The sequence below is a fragment of the Rhinolophus hipposideros genome (genome assembly GCF_964194185.1).
Source record: "Rhinolophus hipposideros genome assembly, chromosome: 7".
Lineage (NCBI taxonomy): Eukaryota > Metazoa > Chordata > Mammalia > Chiroptera > Rhinolophidae > Rhinolophus > Rhinolophus hipposideros.
This window is the reverse complement of record NC_138053.1, coordinates 22209229-22229541: the sequence shown is the minus strand read 5'-3', so window position 1 is coordinate 22229541 and position 20313 is coordinate 22209229.

Genomic DNA, 20313 nt, shown 5'->3' with positions numbered 1-20313 from the left:
TTCTTTTGATTGTGTTTGTGTTCAATTTCAGTTTTTCCTCTTTTTTTAAATTTTGGTTTACTTTTTAAAAAATATGTAAAACGTGTAATGTAGATAAAATCGAAAAAATATGACAAGATACATTTAAAGAAGTTTTGCTTTTCAACCTATCCTCTATGTGTAACCATTTTTGTGAAGTTCTGGCTTTTTATTTTATGTTCTTTACCTTTCCTTTTTTCTTACAAAAACATGTAGCATATTGTATTAGCTTCCTAGGGATGCCATAACAAAAAGTATCACAAACTGAGTGGTTAATAACAACAGAAATTTGTTCTCTCACAGTTCAGGAGGCTGGAGGAAGTCCAAACTCAGGGTGATGGCAGGGTTGGTTCCTTCTTGGGGACTCAGAGGGATTATCTGTTCCATGCCTCTCTCCTAGCTTCTTGTATTTGCTGGCAATGTTCTTTGGCTTCTGAAAGCATTACTCCAGTCTGTCTCCATCTTTGCATGGCCTACTCCCCTGTGTGTCTATGTCTCTGTGTCCAAATTTTCCTCTTCTTATAAAGACACCAGTCATTGGATTAGGGTTGTATGACCTTACCTTAACTTCATTACATCTGCAAAGACCTTATTTACAAATAAGATCACATTCACAGGTACTGGGCAATAGAACTTCAGCGTTATCTCTTTGGAGGACACAATTCAACTCCTAACACATTATATATAAACTCTATACCTCATACATTTTTCATTTAATATATGCTGGAACTCACTGAAATCTTTTATTTTTTATAAGTGAATGTATAATACTCCATTGATTTATTCAACCAGCAGTCATCTACTGTTAGATGTTTGGTGGGCTGTCTCCAATCTTTTTCTGTTACAAGTAATGATTCATTAGTATTTCATATTTGGAGAAGTATATCTTCAGTAGAATTGCTGAGTCAAAGGCTAAATGAAAACACAATGTAATTATATATTGCTAAATTCCTATCCACAGGAGTCGTACCATTTTGCACTCCCACTAGCAATGCCTGAGAGTACCTATTTCTTTATTACTTGCCATCATGGTATTTTTTGAAGTTTTTGGATTTTTGACAATCTGAATAGGTGAAAAATGCTATCTCCCATAATTTTATTTTCCTTTCTCTTATTATGAGTGAAAGACAGCCTTTTTTTATAAATTAGAGGACATCTGCTTTTTCTTTGAACTTTCTGTTCACATCTTTTCCCCATTGGTATTTGGTATTTCTCTTTCCAGTTTTTAAGAGCTCTTTATCAATTAGGTGATTGTGACATACATTGCAAATATGTTCTTCTAAGTTTTTAATTTGTTTTGTGACTTTTGCTTTTTTTCGCTTTGAAAAAGTTTTTTTAGTTTTTTTTATTTTTATTTCGTCAAATTTGTCAATATTTTAGTATTTCCTTTGATGCTTCTGGATTTCTTATCATAGTTGGAAAGGCTTTTCTCACTCCCAGTTTATAAAGAGATGAACCCTTGCTTTGTTGTGGTTTCACTTTTTTACATTTAGATATCTGGATTATTCGGATTTCATTCTGGTATCCAGAATGTGAGATATGGACCCAATTTTACTTTTTCCCAAATGGCTATCTAGTTATGTTAACTATCTAGTTATGTTAACTATCTAGTTACAGTAAGCCCTCACTTAACATTGTCAATAGGTTCTGAGAATTTAAGTAAAATGACCTGTAACAAAACCAATTTTACCATAGGCTAAGAATACAAGCAGCTTATCAATGTAATAGCGAAACAAAGTTGAATGAAACAATGCTCTCTGAGGACCTGCTGTATATTTTCACCAGTGATTTTAGGTGTCACTTAACTTTTCACGTATAATTGCTCTATTTTGAATTTTCTATCCTATCATTTTGTTTGTCTATTTATATATCAATGAATATACACTTTTTAAATTATGGGGGCTTTATAAAAACGTTTAAATATCTTTTAGGGCTAATTCCTATCATTGTTCTTTTTTCTCATGGTTTTCCTACCTTTCTCTACTCATTCACTTCCAAAAGAACTTTAGAATCTCATAGAACATTCCTTGCTCCACTAAGGAATGGGGAAGCTGAAGTATCTATCTACCACATCCCAAACCTTACTGGTTGAGGGTTGCTCTGGGGGACATTACACACCAGCATTTATAGGCTGCCCCACGCAATAACTAAATAAGCTCTCAGAGAAAGCCATTAAGCCAAGAAGCAGAGACACCTGGGCCAAGTGAGAAGCTGTCAAGGTGGATGGGTAAACTCAAGAGGTGGGACACCTACCCTGTCTGCTGCAGAGGCAAAGAGCAAAAGGAGCATTACAGCTAATCGGGCCTCCTTTAACAATCTTTTCAAAGAAACTTACCCAATGCCTTCCACTTGTATATCACTAACTATAACTGAATCACATGGCCACCCCTACGAGTACTTGCAAAGCATCCTGAAAAGGCACTTTATCTGGACTGTTATGAGCTGTTATTTGCTAGAACTGCCTACTATACCTGCCTATCTTTTTAAATTGCTCTTAGTTCTTGGTTCAGTCTTTGTGAGCAAACCTGTTTTTCCTCTGATTAAGTGTGCTTATTACTAAGAAACTATTTTAGTAATAATATATTAGTAAGTAATAAAAATAATAGTTTATTTTAATCACTTTAAAACTACTTCTAATGTTAAGGCAGTTTGAAGGCAGGTCTAGGTAAAAGGAAAAAATGTGAACATTTGTTTAAAAAAAATAATCCTTACTTTGCTTATTGTATGCCAAACACTCTTATTAACTCTCCTAACCACGCTTTGGTGTAAATACATAAATAAATGAAGTTTGAGAACCTTAGTTAATAAACTTTTAAAGATAATACAGCTAGAATATGGCAGAGCCAATCATCAAGCCTGGGTCTGACTTTATGCATAGTTAATACTTATTTTCCAAAACTACAAAAACATCCAAGTCCATTTTTCTTCTTTGAAAATATTTTTTTTTCCTGGAGGCCAGTAGAAAATAAAGAAGACAATCAGTTGTGTTTGAATGGCTGTTGATTAGTCATTTGCAGGCCATCTGAGGTTTACATCACTTAGATCAGCCTCAGGAAAAAAAAAAAATCTTCAATATGGTTGATAGTTTTATGACTACACCACTTAGTCCCAATAGGGCACTTTTCTCTGAGAATTCCAACCCATGTGATGAACACGAACCTATCATTTAAAACTTAATTTCAGGAAAAGTTATCATAAGGTCATTCTTTTGCAGTTAGATAGAAAATTAAATTCATATATCACTGTATACTCCCTTGTATATATAGGAAAATTTACAGAAACTTCTAGTTTATAGGAACAAAATGACTTTTCAATTAAGAATTGAATTTTAAATGCTTAAGAATTTTAAATCAACAACAGATCCATAGTATTTACTCTTGTTTGAGAATTTTAAATCAAAAACACATCCCTATACATAAATGTATAAGTTAAGAAATTGTACATCAAGAAAATGATAAAGAAAACACTAATGAATGATTGGGACTTCTGGAATGTTGGAAACTTTTTACAATTGTCATGTATTAATTGAAGCAGCTATACTGGCTACTTCTTGGTTTCTTTTTATTTGAGAAAAACAATCAACTATTTTTAAAACCACTGCTTTTTGAATTTTTGTTAAACATAGGCTGAGATAATCTTGATACTGTCATCTTGACATTAGCTGGTATCTATAAAATATAACAAAAAGTAAACATCTAAGTGATGGACATAATTTGGAGCACAGAAACATTTTATGGCTGGCTCACGTTGCCAAGAAAATCAACACGCATTAGGGCCATTATCAAGGAAAGACTGTAGATAACGAAACCTGGTTGCCAGGAACAGGGAAATACACACAGTGGACATCCCACCTTGATTTGAGCTTGGAAGTAGGCAGTATTGAGAGACTGATCAGAGGGTGTTACAGAGCAGTCTGAAAGAAGTAAGCACCTGGTGGAAACCTTCATGGCATCAAAAAATAAAGGAAGAAAAAAGAAAGGTTCTGGTTTTGTGTAAATATGCAAATCCAAGTGTGTGCTTGATGTGGCTGCTGGTCAGTGTAAATGATTGAGAGATAATGATTGGTTCTTATAGGTTTGTTTCCTCTGCCTATCAATATTTCTGCAAGGACTGGTTCTTAGCTTGGGAGTCAGGATGTTCGCTCTCTTGGCAGAGCTTAGGACTGTAGTTGTCAGACACAGAATTGCTTTTTCTCTTCAAGGCTGCCAAGCCATGGGGCGACTACCTGGAGGGGGGCTTTCTAAATAGAACAGACTAAGTGATATATTTTATAACGTACATCTAAATGACATACATGTATTGAACTTTGTTCACTGAAATGGACTAAATTTTTTATTTTAACACTCATGGAACATTTACAAAAATTGACTATATATTTAGCCCACAAAAACCTCAATAAGTGCCAAAGAGCAGAGATAATACAGATGTAATTATCTGATCACAAAGCAAATCAACTGAAAAGCAAAAAACCCCTATTATCTGGAATTTTAAAATTCTTGTAAAACTCTATAGAGTCAAAGAGGATATCAAAACTAAAATTGCAATTTAATTAAAAAACATTGGTAACACTGTATGCTAGTATCAATGGAATACAGCTAAAGCCATCCTCAGAAGAAAATTGGCAGTTTCAATAATCATATTAATAAATAAGAAAAAAGATGTATTAATTAACCACCCAGCTCAAGAGGATAGGGAAATAAATAATAACAAAAAAAGAAGGAAAAATGGATTAAGAAATGTAAAAGCAGAAAAGAAGAAAATAGAAACAGAGAAATGATCATCCCAATGAATAAATTTAACAAATTTAGATAAACGACTAGCTAACCTGATCAAAAGTTAAAATTAAGAAAGCACAAATAAACATGATAAAAATACAAAGGAAAAGAAAATAATCATAGGAGATCATTTTGCTCAACCGTCTGCAAATTTGAAAATCCAGATGAAATGAATCATTTTTCTACAAATATCATTTATTAAAATTGATAAGTTAAAAATCTAAACAGTTAATATTAAAAACCTAAGAAAAAAGTGTCAAAATGGTAAGCTCCCAAAGTCCAGGCCCAGAGAGCTTTACAGGCTATCTTACCAAATTTAACAGAATAAATAGGCTTTAATGCTTTTTAAATTGTTTCAGAGCAGAGACAAAAAGAGGAAAATTTCCAAATTCTAATAATAAAAGTAGCATATTCTTGTTTACAAAAACTGCCAGCAATTGCACAAAAAAAGAAAACGACAAAAATGAATTATGAAAATGATGCAAATACCAAAGTTTTAGCAAACTGAATCCAGCAGTACCTTAGAAGAATGAAAAGAAAAATGGTTTTCCCCCTATGATCACAAGAATTAAATATTATTCAGTATGTTAGGAAGTGGTTGGGTATAGTTAGTTGGCTCACTTAGCACTTATTTCAATCTCTTTTTAGTATGCCATCCTATACTGCAGAGATTGGAAAACTCAGAATTCTCATTTCCCACGCTCCCTTGCAGCTAGTGTCCTCAATGTAAATTATGTTTTGTCAAATAGATGTACTTGTGGGAAACTTGATTTCAGAACTCAATAAAATAGGGAAAGAAGTGCTGCCTGAAGTATAGATTTTGCTGAGTAGGCCGTAACAGACATAGTGAAATTCTGGAACTGACAGTTCTAGCATCAGTTTCCTGATCCAGAGGTGACAGATAGAAAGTGTGTTCCTGGGACTAAGAATTCTGGTGACAATTTGTTATTCCCGGATCACATTAAGATGGTGTGCTCCTGGGGCTAACGATGGGAGTGTGACTTCCTGACTGTGGCAGAGGGAGCAGGTCTGTTGGTGGACCAGTTCTGCAGTGTGATTCTGGGAGTTATTCCTAGAGAGCCTGCCTGTCCAGCTCTCCACTAATTTATAAGCAGTTCATCCCCTGTATTAAATCCCTTTCTGTTTTCTGCAACTGAACTCTGGCTGATAAAATAGATTAAAAGAAAAACAAACTGTATGATTTTTCTCCAAATATTCTAGAAAGGCATTTGATAAATTTCAACATCCATACTTGATTTTTTAAAATCTTCATAAAATAGGAAAGATGGATATTTCTTAAAAGCCAGCATTATGTTCAATGAAGAAATACTAGAAGCATTCGTGTTAAAGTCTATAGCAAGACAATTATATCTACAATCACCATGATTATTATTATGGTTCTGAAGGTCTAACCAATGCAATTAGAAGAGAAAGACATAAGAGATATACACATTGGAAGAAAGTTACATTTATTACTATTTACAGATAATTGTATACCTGGAAAACCCAATAAACTCAATTATAAGTCTATGGCAAACAATATGAGAATTTATGAGATGGATGGGTACAAAACTAGTGTGTACAAACCAACTGCCTTCATCTATACAAACAACAACCAGTTAGAAAACATATATCTCAATAATAATAATAATAATAATAATAATAATAAAACAGAAATAAAGACCCACATTACAATAGCAAAAAAGAAAATAGCTAAAATTAAACTAAAACCTAGCATTTGATAAAGATAATGTTTTAAATTAGCAACCTAGAGAGGACTCACAAAAGGATAACTTTCATGCATGTCTAAAAATGCTTTTATTCTGTTCACACCAGGAGAGTTTGGCTTAGTAGAGAACTCCAGATAGAAAGAAAATTTCCCTCAGAATGCTGAAGATATTGTTCTGTTGTCTCTTATGTCCAGTATCACCTCTGAGAAGTCTAATACCAATCTGATTCTTATCTGTCTGTAGCTAATTTGTTTCTTTAATTTGGAAGTTCTTTAAAAAGCAAAACAAAATCAAATCATTTAACTCTTTTCTGCCAGAGGTTTGAGCAGAACTCAAATCCAGTAGAGCACTGGAGTGTTCTCTCCATCACGTTGATACCATAATGCCTACTTACTGTGGATAATATAATGCCAAAATATAAGTAAAATTAATCTTCAGCCAATTCAGCTCATATTGTTTAATGATTTTCTACCAATGGAATTTGAGAACCTCGCCTTTCGTAAACTATATAAAACTGCATTTCAGTTTTTATCCACCAGATGTCACCTGAGAAACAATAAATAACTGTACAGAGTTTATTTGATTCTTTGCAAAAGAAACATATTTTCATCTTTTATGCATGAAAATTAGAATGTTCTTGTTATGATATACCAGTAATAGGGGTAGGAAGGCGCATTAACAGTTGAAACCCTGGCAGGTAAATAAAAACATTTACTCTCATATTTAGACTTTCAAATATAGTCAACTGATATTGAGTCTCTTAAATATAGTTTCCCAAATTTTCTATTAAATCTAAGAGTTCTTTTAAGTGAAAGTTGTTAGAAGAGTTTTTAATACTACCAATTTCTACATGATATAAACAGTTTAAAAACCAAAAACAAATATCAACTACTTACACCAGAATGTAAACCGAAAGAACAGACGAGAAGCTTTGAAGTTCATGAACTAATTTTTACTAACAACCTCATTCAGTCTTCTGTAATCTATTATTCCTTAATTTGTGTGACCAGACTCCTTAACTAACATACAAACCCTGCATGATCTGGCCCCAACCACCTTTCCTGATTCCCCATCTCTCTCTCCTGGTTCTCCAGCTACCCTGGGCTTCTTTCAGATCCCCGAAGTGCTAGTATCCCTTTGCATATGTTAGCAGCCCTGTGTGGAGTGGGCCTCTAACCTTTTGTTTATCTTATTAGTCATGATTCTTCTGGACACAGTTTGAATGTCAGTTTTTTGTTACCTCCATCCCCATCCAGACTGGGATCCCCTCTATCTGTTTTTCCTTCATAATAGTTGTCACCATTTGTTCTTATCTATTTGTGTAATGATTGGATTTAGAGAGTAAGCACCATGGGGCACCCCTGTATCTTTGCCATCTAATCCTTAGTAGCGCTTAACAACTATAAGTAAATTTATATTTACTTAGTTTTATTTATTTATGATATACAGTGCTTAATAAATGGAAATACATTTATCTTTACTTATGTTGTTTATTTATCAATAAAGTGCTTAATAAGTATAAATACATAAATAGCACTTAACAAATATCTGTGGAAAGAAAGAATTATTGAATGCAACTCACAATGTTTGTAGCCCCTCCTATTAGAATGCAAGCTCCGTGAGAGGTGATACATGTTCTGTTCACTGTCGCATCCGTAGCCTGACAGAGGCCCATTGTAGGCATCAATAAATACTTGTTAAATGGGTCCATGGATAAATGAAGGAGTATATATATATTTTAAACCCCAAATAAAAAAAATAGGACGTATGTGGACATGTATATGAAATGAAGACTAACTTTAGACATATGGGATAGAGTGTTGCCAAATATGGGAGCAATTAAATGTCTTTTTTTAACAACTATTTTTGTCCATTAGTGAAGTGGTATGTGGATGATGTAAACACTGGTCATCTACGAGGCACAGGCTAGGTGAAACTACTTATTTTTTTTTAGTAGACATTTTGTTTCTAATCACTATCACTCACTTAGGAACCAACCAAAAACATGACACAACCTTTTCACCGGGTTTCCCTCCTTCCTAGAGAAATTGCAGAAAATTTTCAACTGGCATGGTGCAGTGCCATTGCCATCTCATGGGTTAAGTGCAGGAGCACTTCCACCCAGGGAAGGGCTTGGACTGGGGATTTTTCTAGGCACTGCCACAACATGGCACAGGGAGTCTCGTTGGAATTATTCAGTCAGTTATTCCATAAATGTTATTCATTCAGTAATTGTTATGTATGTACCAGTTAACATTGCTTGAAGCTAGGGCTGTAAAACCAAATGAGACATGGTTCTTGCCCTCAAGCAGTTTACCATCTTTTAGGGAAGACTGGCTCCCAGACTAATAGCTGAAGTCCAGTATGGCCCACATAAATATACCAGGCGTAGGGTATTATAGGAATACACAGATTGATATTAATTAGAGCTATGGTTGGGGGTCCTCAGGAGAGCTTCCTTTAAGAGGAGACACCCAAGCTTGGTTTTCAAGGACAAGAAGCATTAATTGCATTAATAAGGGAAGGGCAAACAGATTCTTAACAGAGAAAATAAACTGGGGGAGGTCACAGAGAAACAAGCCACAAAGGCTTGTTTGGGGAACTAGAAGAAAGGTACCATGCTAGAACAAAGCATGAAGCACTTTCAACTAGAAGCTACACTGCGTCCTCGAAAATAAGACCTAGCTGGACAATCAGCTCTAATACATCTTTTGGAGCAAAAATTAATATAAGACCCAGTTTTATTTTACTATAAGACTGGGTCTTATATAATATAATGTAATATAATATAATATAATATAATATAATATAATATACATAATATAATAGATGTAATTGATGTAATTAATATAATTAATATAGTATAATATAATCAGCATTAGAGCTGATTGTCCAGCTAGGTTTTATTTTTGGGGAAACGTGGTAGGAGACTCAGTGAATCTGAGAGTTGACAAGTTAATTCCTCCACCCCCACTCTCACAGCTCAATCCCCTGATGAATATATATTTTTTTGCACATAAGGCAAAAATAAGTTAGAGATAATAGAAAAGAAGTTTTCAACATGAGTGACAATCATGGAAAGTTCAGGTTTACAAAGCATGAGCTTCTATGACTGGTTTTCTAGGGAAACTAATTGAAGCTGGCCATAGAGATCAGGCAAAGATCTAGTAAGAACATGTTGCATCTGCAATAACATGCGCTTGTCGCCCAGGTTCTATTAGAAACCAGAGCCTAGGAGGAAAGCTTCTGAGCTGCCACTTTTTAGGAAGGTGCAAAGAAGCAAGAGAAAGAGAAAAGAAAGGGAGACAGGGGCCCACATGAGGGACGCTTGAGTCAGCCTGTTACCGGTAGCCGGTAGAGTTAATACTCCTTCTCATGGGGTGTGTTCAGTCAGACCAAATAAAGCACTGCACTCCCAAGGCAGCCTGTCAGGAGAGAGGAAGGGCAAGGGATTGATCTGCCAGCTCTTTCCCACTCCCCATATCCCACTGGTTAGATTCGGCTCCGTGGAACATTAACCCCTCTGGAAAGGCATCACTCAGTCATTTGTCAGGTGTTTTGGCCACCCATTACCTTTGGGCACCTTTTACACTTGGAGAATGTCCTAATTTTAGAGAGTTGGCTCTCCAAAGTAGTCAGGAACTCTCTTAACAGCTTAGATTGGAGAACCTGGGGTCCGGGTTCTGCCAATCACCGACCTGACTGAGATCTCCATGAGGAAGTGAATGATGTCCCTCAAGGAATCTATCATGGCAGGTAAAGGGAGAGGCAGCATGTGCCGGAAACCAATTGCCAGAGGTTTAACAGTAGCCTCTAGAGTCCCCCGCTGGGGATAAAAGCTGAGCTGTCTTTGCCTAGTGACAGTGGGGTGTCGCTTGGAGCCATCCTGCTGTGTCAGTTGCTTGTGGCTCCTGGTCTCAGAGCACCCATGTTGCTTCTCTCACTGAAATTCTTAGAACTACTTAAAATCTTTAATAAAATTCACTTTTCGCTTAAACTAGCTAGAGTGAGTTTTGTTTCTGAAATCAAGAACCTTGAAAGATTCATGTAGCCTAAAAATAAAGTTTGGATGATCTTCAAGTTACGACATACTCCTGATCCTAGATCTGCTCATTTATGTGGAACACATCTCATTAAAATTCTGTTCCATACCCTACAATCATAGAATTCTAGAATCTTAGACATAGAAGGATCCTTTTAAAGATTATTTTATCACTCACCTTTGGCTTTGAGCAAATTTTCATATGACACTCATTTGAGGGAGCCCAGTTCCTCCTGAAACAAACAAAAAGGTAATTTGTACTGGCTGAAATGTCTTTGTACTAGTCACCCAATGAGTAGGGTTGAGGGGGCACTCTTGGGAAATTTTATTTATGTGAGACACAGGTGAAGAACTGCAGGCTGTAACCTAATTTAGTCAGATACTTCTGGTAGAAAAAAAATAGTGACCTATAAATCAGCAATTTTCCTGCCATATCTAGTGAAACCAGGTCACTATTTCCAGCCCTAATTTTGTTCCCTGGTCTCTTAGCATTTAGCCATGTCACGAATTCCTTTTGATAAGGTTGATTAGTAAATTTGTAGGAAAAATAAAAATTTAATGCAAAATCCATAGGGATTATTGGAAAGTGTCACTTCATATGGTATCATCTATGTCTCGGGTATGTCTCAGCTTTATTATACTATGATCATAAATTATAAGAATTGTTATGGCAATTTTCTTCCGTTCAGCACATTAAGAAAAATCTGGTGAAACTTTCTTTTGATTTGGTTTAATTTCCCTCTTGAGTGGAAGGTTATAATGGCCAATGGGCAATGAGTTTGATCTTCAATTTAGAACTATCTACTACCCAAGGATGGCTTAGTGAGTGAGTGTGGGTGTTGGGTTGGGGTGGGTCTCAGAATCACCAGAGGACACTGTCACCACTCTTCTACCCGTGGTTCTCATCACTGCCCTTTAGGTTAGGATGGCAAAGAAACAGGGTTTAGGTCCAGCTGATTACAAATATTTTAATGCAAAATGCATTAGCTGGCAAGATGGGCCCTATGCAGTCCAGAGAACTCTGCCCTAAACAGAACACCTAGAACTATTTTTTAAAATAATCTACCCTAGTCACAAAAGGAGATATAAACAAACCATGGTTGCAAAAACACGTCTAATAGTTTTATAAGGAAGTGTTTCTCTAAAGTAAACCATTCTGTGATCCTGTGTCTGGGGATATTCTGCTCCTCCTGTTGTTCCTCCATTCCTCTTGCTTATGGCCCCTTAAACAAATTCAAGGCTAATTGTCCTGGTCCTACAGGGTATGTGGCCCCCAACTGAGAATAACATTCAGGAGAAGTGGCTGCTCTTTAACAGAGTGGATTATATACTGTGTTGAGCCAAAACCAGATTGAGAAGCATTAATTTAGAAAAAAATAGAGAACAGGTCTTGTAATATCTTGCATCCCCTTGATTTCAAATGATAGTTACTAAGTCTACTTTCACCGGATTTAGTCCTTAATTACAAACCCCATTCTCAGTAGGCAGTGGGACTTCCCCTTTCTCACATTGAAACACACACACACACACACACACACACACACAGAGCAAATTCAAACATAAAAGAGTACATAGTGACAAGTTATCTCTCACCTCTGACACCCATTCACCTGATCCCTCATTCCCCTTTTGTAGAAGCTATTATTGTTACCTGTTTCTTATTTATAATCCCTAGAGATAATCTTTCTTGTACGAGCAAATACATAATGTGCATTTCTATTTTTTCTCCTATTTTTATGCAAATATTTATGTTACATATACTGTTGACCTATGCTTTTTTGTTTAAAAAATATTTCGAGATAATTCTATGTAAATATATGTGATTATTCTTTTTGATGGCTGCAGAATATTTGAGTGTAATTGAGAATCCGATAATCTCTCAACCAAACTCTAATTACTCTACTTTCTCCTAGTCTCGTATCATTGTCAACTCTAAAGTAATTACAGAATGTAGCAGCATTTGATATTAGCCAAATAGTTTCACTTTTCTATAGGAAATGCCATTTAGGCGATTCAGGGTACTTTGCTAAAAGTGAGATATTTTTGTTGTTTTCTTCTGTATTTCTAAAGGCTGTTTTTAAATGAAAGACTATAAGCTCTAATTTTATAGTCATCCTCTACTCTTGGCACTGATCCTTTACTTACTCACCCTAAATATGTGCAAAGTTGGTTTTGTGTTATTCCCAAGTATCTTTGATAGAATTCTATTTCCTATTTTCAGTCAGGGTTAGGTGACCAGAGGACACAAGGTCTGAAAGTAGCCTGGAATTTTTGAAGGATGGGGTGGAAGCCAAGTTCCATCTCTGTCCTGCCCCCAAGGACTTCTCTAGCTGTCTTGACCTCAGAAAACCTGCCCTTGGAATTTCTGTTGGCCTAACATTTGGGAAAAAACAAATGATCTTCTGGTCCATTCCTTTAGACTTGAGAAGATTTTTTTTTCCTGATGGGGTCACAGGGCATTGCCATAATCAAGGGATCTCTCAAAGTCTCAAAGTCCATGACAGTGACAGTGAATGAAATCTGCTGTGTTGCCTGCCCCAGACACCCGACCAATAATTTCCAACTAACAATGGTTCTCTTTCATCCTGCGACCAAATACGATGGCAAGAGAGAGAAGCTAACAACAATTCTGCGTATTTCTGCTGCTACCAGGACTCACAATCCTGTAACACAATCCTTAGTACAAGGAACAGTCCAGAGAATAAAAGCCTTAGGGCAAATAACTCTTTTTTGAAAGAACAAGCAACACCACCTCTGGATGTTGTGGCAGAGATGGTCAGCTATCCTACAAAAAATGTATGGTCCCCTTCCAAAGGTAGAGTAGTTTAGAGAATGAGTCTGCCTACCCAGGGGCAACATTTTCTAGCCAGCTTGCGTTTAGACACACTGGTTCTCACCAATGGAAAACGAGCGGAAGTAATGTGTGTAATTTCTGGGTCAAAGGGGTTAAAAAGCTAGTATACCTTCTCCACTCTGTCTGTCTCCATCCTTTGGCTGGATGTTGACAAAAAGGCTGACCTTGACAGGGGAGAGAATCTCCTTCAGCCTGGGTCTCTGAGTGATTCTGTGGAACAGAGCTGTCTCCCCTCTTCCTCACCCCTACCTCACACTTCTACTTGGACTCTACATAGCAAGAACTAAACTTTCATTAAGTTAAGCTATTGAGGTTTCAAGATATATCTGAACCCAGGGTCACATATGTCAGCTAGCATATGTTAACTCATATAGATATCAACCATAAAAAAACTCTTGCACAAAGAAACATATACATGAATATCAATTGTAGCATTGCTCATTCTGTAGAATAAAAAATGGAAAAAATAACTTTAGTTTATTCATATAGTGAAATACTACACAACAGTTAAAAATGAATAGGTCTACATACACATATATCAATACAGAAAAAAATCGCAAAAACAATATTAATTGGAAAACGCAAGTTACAAAAGAATGTGTATAGGATGATATCATTTTATAAAATTTTAAAACACATAAAATAATACAATATTGTTTATGGATATATATCTGTATGGTAAAAATACCAAAACATGTATAGGAAGGATACAGTCAGGTTAGTGGTAAGCACTGGGGAAGGAAGAAGGAAATGTGGTTGTGGTGGTGGGGGTGTGGTGGGGGGGAACTTGAGCTATAATTGTAACTTTCATTCATTTTAAGAAGGGGGGGCTCTTAGTATGGTTAAATTTTAATGTTGGGGTTTGAGGACTCCCTCACAACAGTACCCCTCTTCCCACCTAAGTTCTGAACCAAATAAAGAATGTCAGAGTCAGACAGATCAACAATGAAAGATCACACTTATTACTAGGCAAGTAAATGATGACAATGTGGCTCAGATCTCAAATTCTCAATATTGGACCCCAGAATAAAAGTGCTGATCCAGTCACCAAAAGGACTGGAGTCTCCAACGGCCTCCCACATGGGTACCTTCGAAACTTAGTGTCTTACCTGGCAGAAAGCAACCAAGAGTTTCTGCTCCCTCTGGGCAAGTACGCTCTCAAGAGGAAGAAGACAGCAAGGAACAGCCCTAAGCATGAGTAATTCCTCTTCCCAAACTTAGGGTAGACCCTTCACCTCTCATAAGCTGACATCACCAAGAGACCAAGAGTCTATCAATAGTTGAACGCCCTTCACAGACGTGGAAATCTTAGGAGTGAATAAAAATGTACCACTACCCTCTCCCCCAAAATTAGCGTCTCCTTAATTCTGGAGATGGGCTACATAGGCAGCTGTTACATTATATTCGAAACTATTGTGTTTATTTTAAATAGTATATAATTAAAATTTTAAGTTAGATAAACCCTCAATGTAAATACCTTATAACTCTGCCCAGAAGCTCTCCTCTGACACTGAAAGCATTCTTCAGTGGCAATATTTCATTTGTATTAAGATCCATAGTGAAAAACAAAAGCACTAAGGACAAATATTTTTGCCTGGCATTGTCAAAATGAGCCTTTCAAATGTCCTGGAGTTTGTCTAGAGCACCTGTGCACTTCACTTTAGGGAAGCAGCCAAAGGGACCATAACACTGGCTTGATTCAGGTTCAAGTCTAAAATGACATTTCTCACCTGAGAGAGAGGTCCCAGCGAAGTGGTTCCCTGTTTATGAACTCTAGAGTTGGACCTAAATTCGAATCTAGGTTCTCCCACTGACCTACTAGCTGAGTAAACGTTGGATAAATTACTCAACTCTCTCTTTCCATCTATTTCCTTACCTGCCTGGTCAGGTTACTTGTAAGGTTTAAATTAGGTCGGGTGTCTAAAGTCCCCGCAGCTGGCTGACCAAGTCAGCAAACAGGGCCCGGGTTTCCCGGTGCACGTGTACTCTCCTTCAGAGATCCATTTCAGGGCATGCTCGCTGTGGAGAACAACAAAATGCGTCGCTCCATGAAAGACAAATCTTTCTAATCCACCTAATAGATAAAAGCTATTGTATTTTATAAACTTCATTTAGAAAATACATTTTGTTATGTGATTAGAACAAATGTCTTTTCACTTTCTTACTATATGCACATGTTGACTTTCAAAAAAATAAATGTTATTTCCAAAACCTAAAAAAAAAAAAAAAAAAAAAAAAGAACAAATGTTCAATATTTAACTTGCTTCAATAAAATTTGGGCCAATCCTCTTTCAGTTTCATAAAAATATATTCCTACCAGAAGCCAAGTTTCTCACCTGTCCTTGGAAATTCTCACTCAAATATGTGTCTGTGTGAAATGCTGAATTCTTGCTAGAATTAACGTTCCCTAGTTCTGTCCAGATCAATGTTAAATAATTTGCATGAGGAATATTAAACCTTGGTCAAGATTATGATTCTTTCAGATATTTTACTTGACCTTTAGAACTTCCAGATTTAATTCTGGAATTAAATTTATTTTCTTATTTGATAATTGTCTGTCTCCTTTCACTTGTATGTAAGTTCTGTGAGAACCTGGAATTTCACTTGGTATATATCGTGTTTCCCTGAAAATAAGACCAGGTTTTATATTAATTTTTGCTCCAAAAGATACATTAGGGCTTATGTTCAGGGGATGTCATATTTTTTCATGTACAACAATCTACATTTATTCAAATAGAACAGTCATGTCATCTTCTTCTGGAACATCATCATAACGTACTAAATGCGCCCATCTGGCTGACGATCTTAACTGGGGCTTATTTTTGGGGTTGGTCTTATTTTCGGGGAAACACAATAATAGGAACTTAAGTCACCGTTGAATGAATGAATGAATGAATGAATGAATGCGCCACCAAGGTTTTTAGTACACAACTAAAAAAATTAATGTCCGAGCTAGAAAATAAGATTTGTATTTAGGCTAAGCTTCTTTCATCTAAATGCATGGATTAGTACCTATAGTTTTTCTTTAAACCCAATAAATTACTTTTAACTCTTCCCTTTTTCATTTATAAAGTTAATCTAGAATCTCTCAAATGCATGAACTGTGTACATGTTACACTGTATGAAATTTAAATACATTTTCAATGATATCTATGTGCTAACGACAAATAAATTAGACATGTTTGGTCCTAGGAGAGATTCCTGAAGAACTGGATGCCTGCTTCTCAGTGGCTTAGTTCACCACTATAGGTAATTTAAAGGGTTGTTTAAATCTCTCATTCTGTGTGGAGTGTTTGTCTAATTTTAGTACTAGTACAAAAGAATTTATATTAGAGGTCTTTCCAAGAGTTAATGACATAATTTCTTCCATATGACACGTCTATTTTTACTTTTTGTGAAAATATTGGCGAACTCCTTTCAGGTACAAGGCTATTTTCCTTAATGGGCTTTTATATGTTAACTTTTCACGTTATTTTTTAAAACTAGATATGTAACCATAAACAAAAAGGAGTGCTTAGAAGTGATTTTTATTCACTTCTGAAAGAGGGACTTGACTTTTGACCATGATCCCAGAGACACTGAGGGAAAAATTCCCAGCAGGCGTTTAGGTGAATTCAGCATTCAGGGGAATTCCATTTGTTTGCTGGCCTTAAAGATCTTTGATGAAGATTAATAAGGAGGGATAATTGCTAGTTAAAACACACTTCCATATACTTTCCAAGTAGGAAAGTCCAGCCTAAATGGCAGGAAATAGGATTCGTATATTAGAATACATTTCGAAAGCATATTCTAAATCATTCTATTTGACAGTCTTTCAGTCTCCAAGGACATGTTGCTCCTTGACCTAAATTAATTTTCCCTAAAGAGTTCTTATTTTCTACCTAGATTTTTTTTTCAAGTTGTGGGATAAAATCCTTGCCAGTTCATTCATTCATTCATTGAACAACTATTTATTAACTACAGACATGTACAGGGGAAACTCCAGGCTCTCATAGAGCTTATGTACTAGTGGAAGAAGACAGATATTGTCAACTAGGCAAATAATAAACAAGATAATTTCAGTTAGTGACAAGGACTAAAACAGGAAGATGCGATGGAGGATGTGGGTGGGTGATTGAGATAAAGTTGGTTGGGGAAGTGCCATCTGAGCTGAGACCCAACCATGAGCAGGAATTAGCTCTGTGCAGATGTGAGGAAACAGTGTTCCAGGCAGAGAGGAGAGAGAGGAGAATCAGGTGCAAACACCTAAGATAGGAGCATGCTTGGCATGTGCTTGGAAGGAAGGAAGGCTTATGTGGTGGTAAATGGAGATCACAGAATTGAGTAGGGTCATGGAATTTGGATTTTATGCTAAAATGAGAAGTTGGCAGGAGATTTTGGTCAAGGGAAGGGCATAATCTGGTTTGTTTTCCAAGATCGCTCTGCATGCTGTGTGAAGAATGGATCTATTTTAGGTTTGTTATTTGGGCTGATACCAATTTATTGAGTTCTGCCTGTGTCAGTGAAAGAATTATCTTTATATTCCTTTTTTTTTTTTTTTTTGCAAATCTAGATTTGTTTTTGATCCCTCCCCTTATTCTTCCTCATTTTTATATGTGACCTCCAGAAACAGCAGGGCCTTTTAGGTAACAACCTTTCCTATCCCCAGGGAACATGACCATAATGACCTAGTATAGGGGGACAATCAGTTTATTGCCTCATGCTTTCCTAGAAAATACACTTGTTTGTCTGACCTGGAAAACCATGCTGCAACTACGCCAAAAAACAAGACTTTTTGACAGGTCAGCTATACTTGATTCATGAAAGTGACGGTAGTTTTCTCTGAAAGTATTAAAGAAACCTGTCCTAACAGATTATTGCCCTCACGACACAGGCCTAACACATGGCCAATTGTATAGATTTTCTAAGGGAGAGACTTCAGAATTACGACGGAAGGATAAACCATTTGAAGTACGCACTGCATCAGGCCCTTGATGGACGGTGCAAGTCTATTCTCCATGACCTCACTGTGACCTTGAACAATAACAGTGACAATAGTCAACATTTACTGAGCACTCAGATTTTGCCAAACACTCACCTAAACCAGGAGCTGCCAAACTTCTTCTGTAAAGGACTAGACAATAAATGTTTTCAGCTTGTGGGATATCTGGTCTTGTTGCAAATACTCAACTTTGCTGTGATAGTAAGAAAGCCACAGGTAATATGTAAGGAAAGAATGTGGCTGTGTTCCAATGAAACTTTATTTTCCAAAACAAGCAGCAGGCTGGATGTAGCCCACATGACCTGTCTTGTATCTTACACGCATTAATGTATTTGATCTAAATGACTTACATGTATTAACTTATTTAATCCTCAAAACACCCTGTTTAATTTACGGATGAGAGCTGAAGGCCCAGAGAGGTCACGTAACTGGCCCAGATGGCACAGCTCATAATTATAAAGCTGAGGTGCCTGCCCACGCAGGGCGGCTCCAGAAGCTGAGCACAGAATCACTGTGCAGAATCATGCTTAGTCATCTGGAGACCTCCTTGACAAATGAGTTACCTGGTTTTTTTATAACGTGTCTATCTCGTAGGATTGTTAGAGAATAAAATGCTGGGGAATGGAATGAACCAGACAGTACAATGCTTGCATCAGCACAGAGCTTTGTGGGGAGTTATCCAGTCACTCCACATTTTTGTGTCCTTTTGGGATAATATTTGAGGGCTATCTGGGGTCTCTGGGTTACTGGGGACACCTGTGTCTGGCTATGTGGGATTGTCTTGGCAGTTCATTGAAGGTGGTACTATTAGCAGCCTAAGATTTTTCTGCTTCTGTCTTTTCCGTTATGCACTTATTATGACTACTGTAAGGATCAAATAGAAGGGAAAGAAACACAGAGAATTATGGAGAGTAAAGAATTTCTGGGACAACCAAAGTTTTGTAACACAGAGTGTGCATACAGTGAGAAACTTTATGTTTCATTTTATTTCTCTGAAATATGGATAGATATGTGTGTTCGTGCTGGGGAACCCTCTTAGATTTTTAAAAGATTAATAAAAATATTTGGAGTTAAAGTTTAATTATTAATTTGGAGAGCAAAGTTTTTATGATACAAATGTATACCATCTGTGTTAATAAGCTAAGTGAAAGAGAAAGTTTGTTGGGCTACAGTTTTGAACTCCACAAGTCACTCTCTGTATATCATTTGTAAGGCTATAGGTCTCCCTTTTCATACGTCTATTGAAAAAACGAATGTGTGCAACAGAAGTTTATTTTATGTAGAACTTCTATTTATTATTTTTATATTTTTGTTGTAAATTTTATTTTGAAATAATTATAGATTTACAATAAGTTGCAAATACATATATGCATATATGTGTATACATATATATGTATATATATGTACCGTGTTTCCCAGAAAATAAGACCTAGCCAGACAATCAGCTCTGATGCATCTTTTGGAGCAAAAATTAATATGAGACCCAATCTTATATAAGACCCGGTCTTATAGCAAAATAAGACCGGGTTTTATATTAATTTTTGCTCCAAAAGATGCATCAGAGCTGATTGTCCAGCTAGGTCTTATTTTGAGGGAAACATTATATATATATATATATATATATATATATATATATATATATATGCACACACACATATAAATATATGTATATATAATAATATAATATATATAATAATAATACATATAATAATATATATATATTAGCTTGGATGTCTTCACCTAGTTTACTCCAATTGTATCATCTGCATATTTATAGTTCAATATCAAAACCAAGGAATTAATGTTGGTAGAATACACAGAGCTTATTTAGATTTTATCAGTTTCCCAGTTTCACATGCCCGTGTGTGTGTGTGTGTGTGTGTGTGTGTGTGTGTGTGTGTAGTTCTATGCCA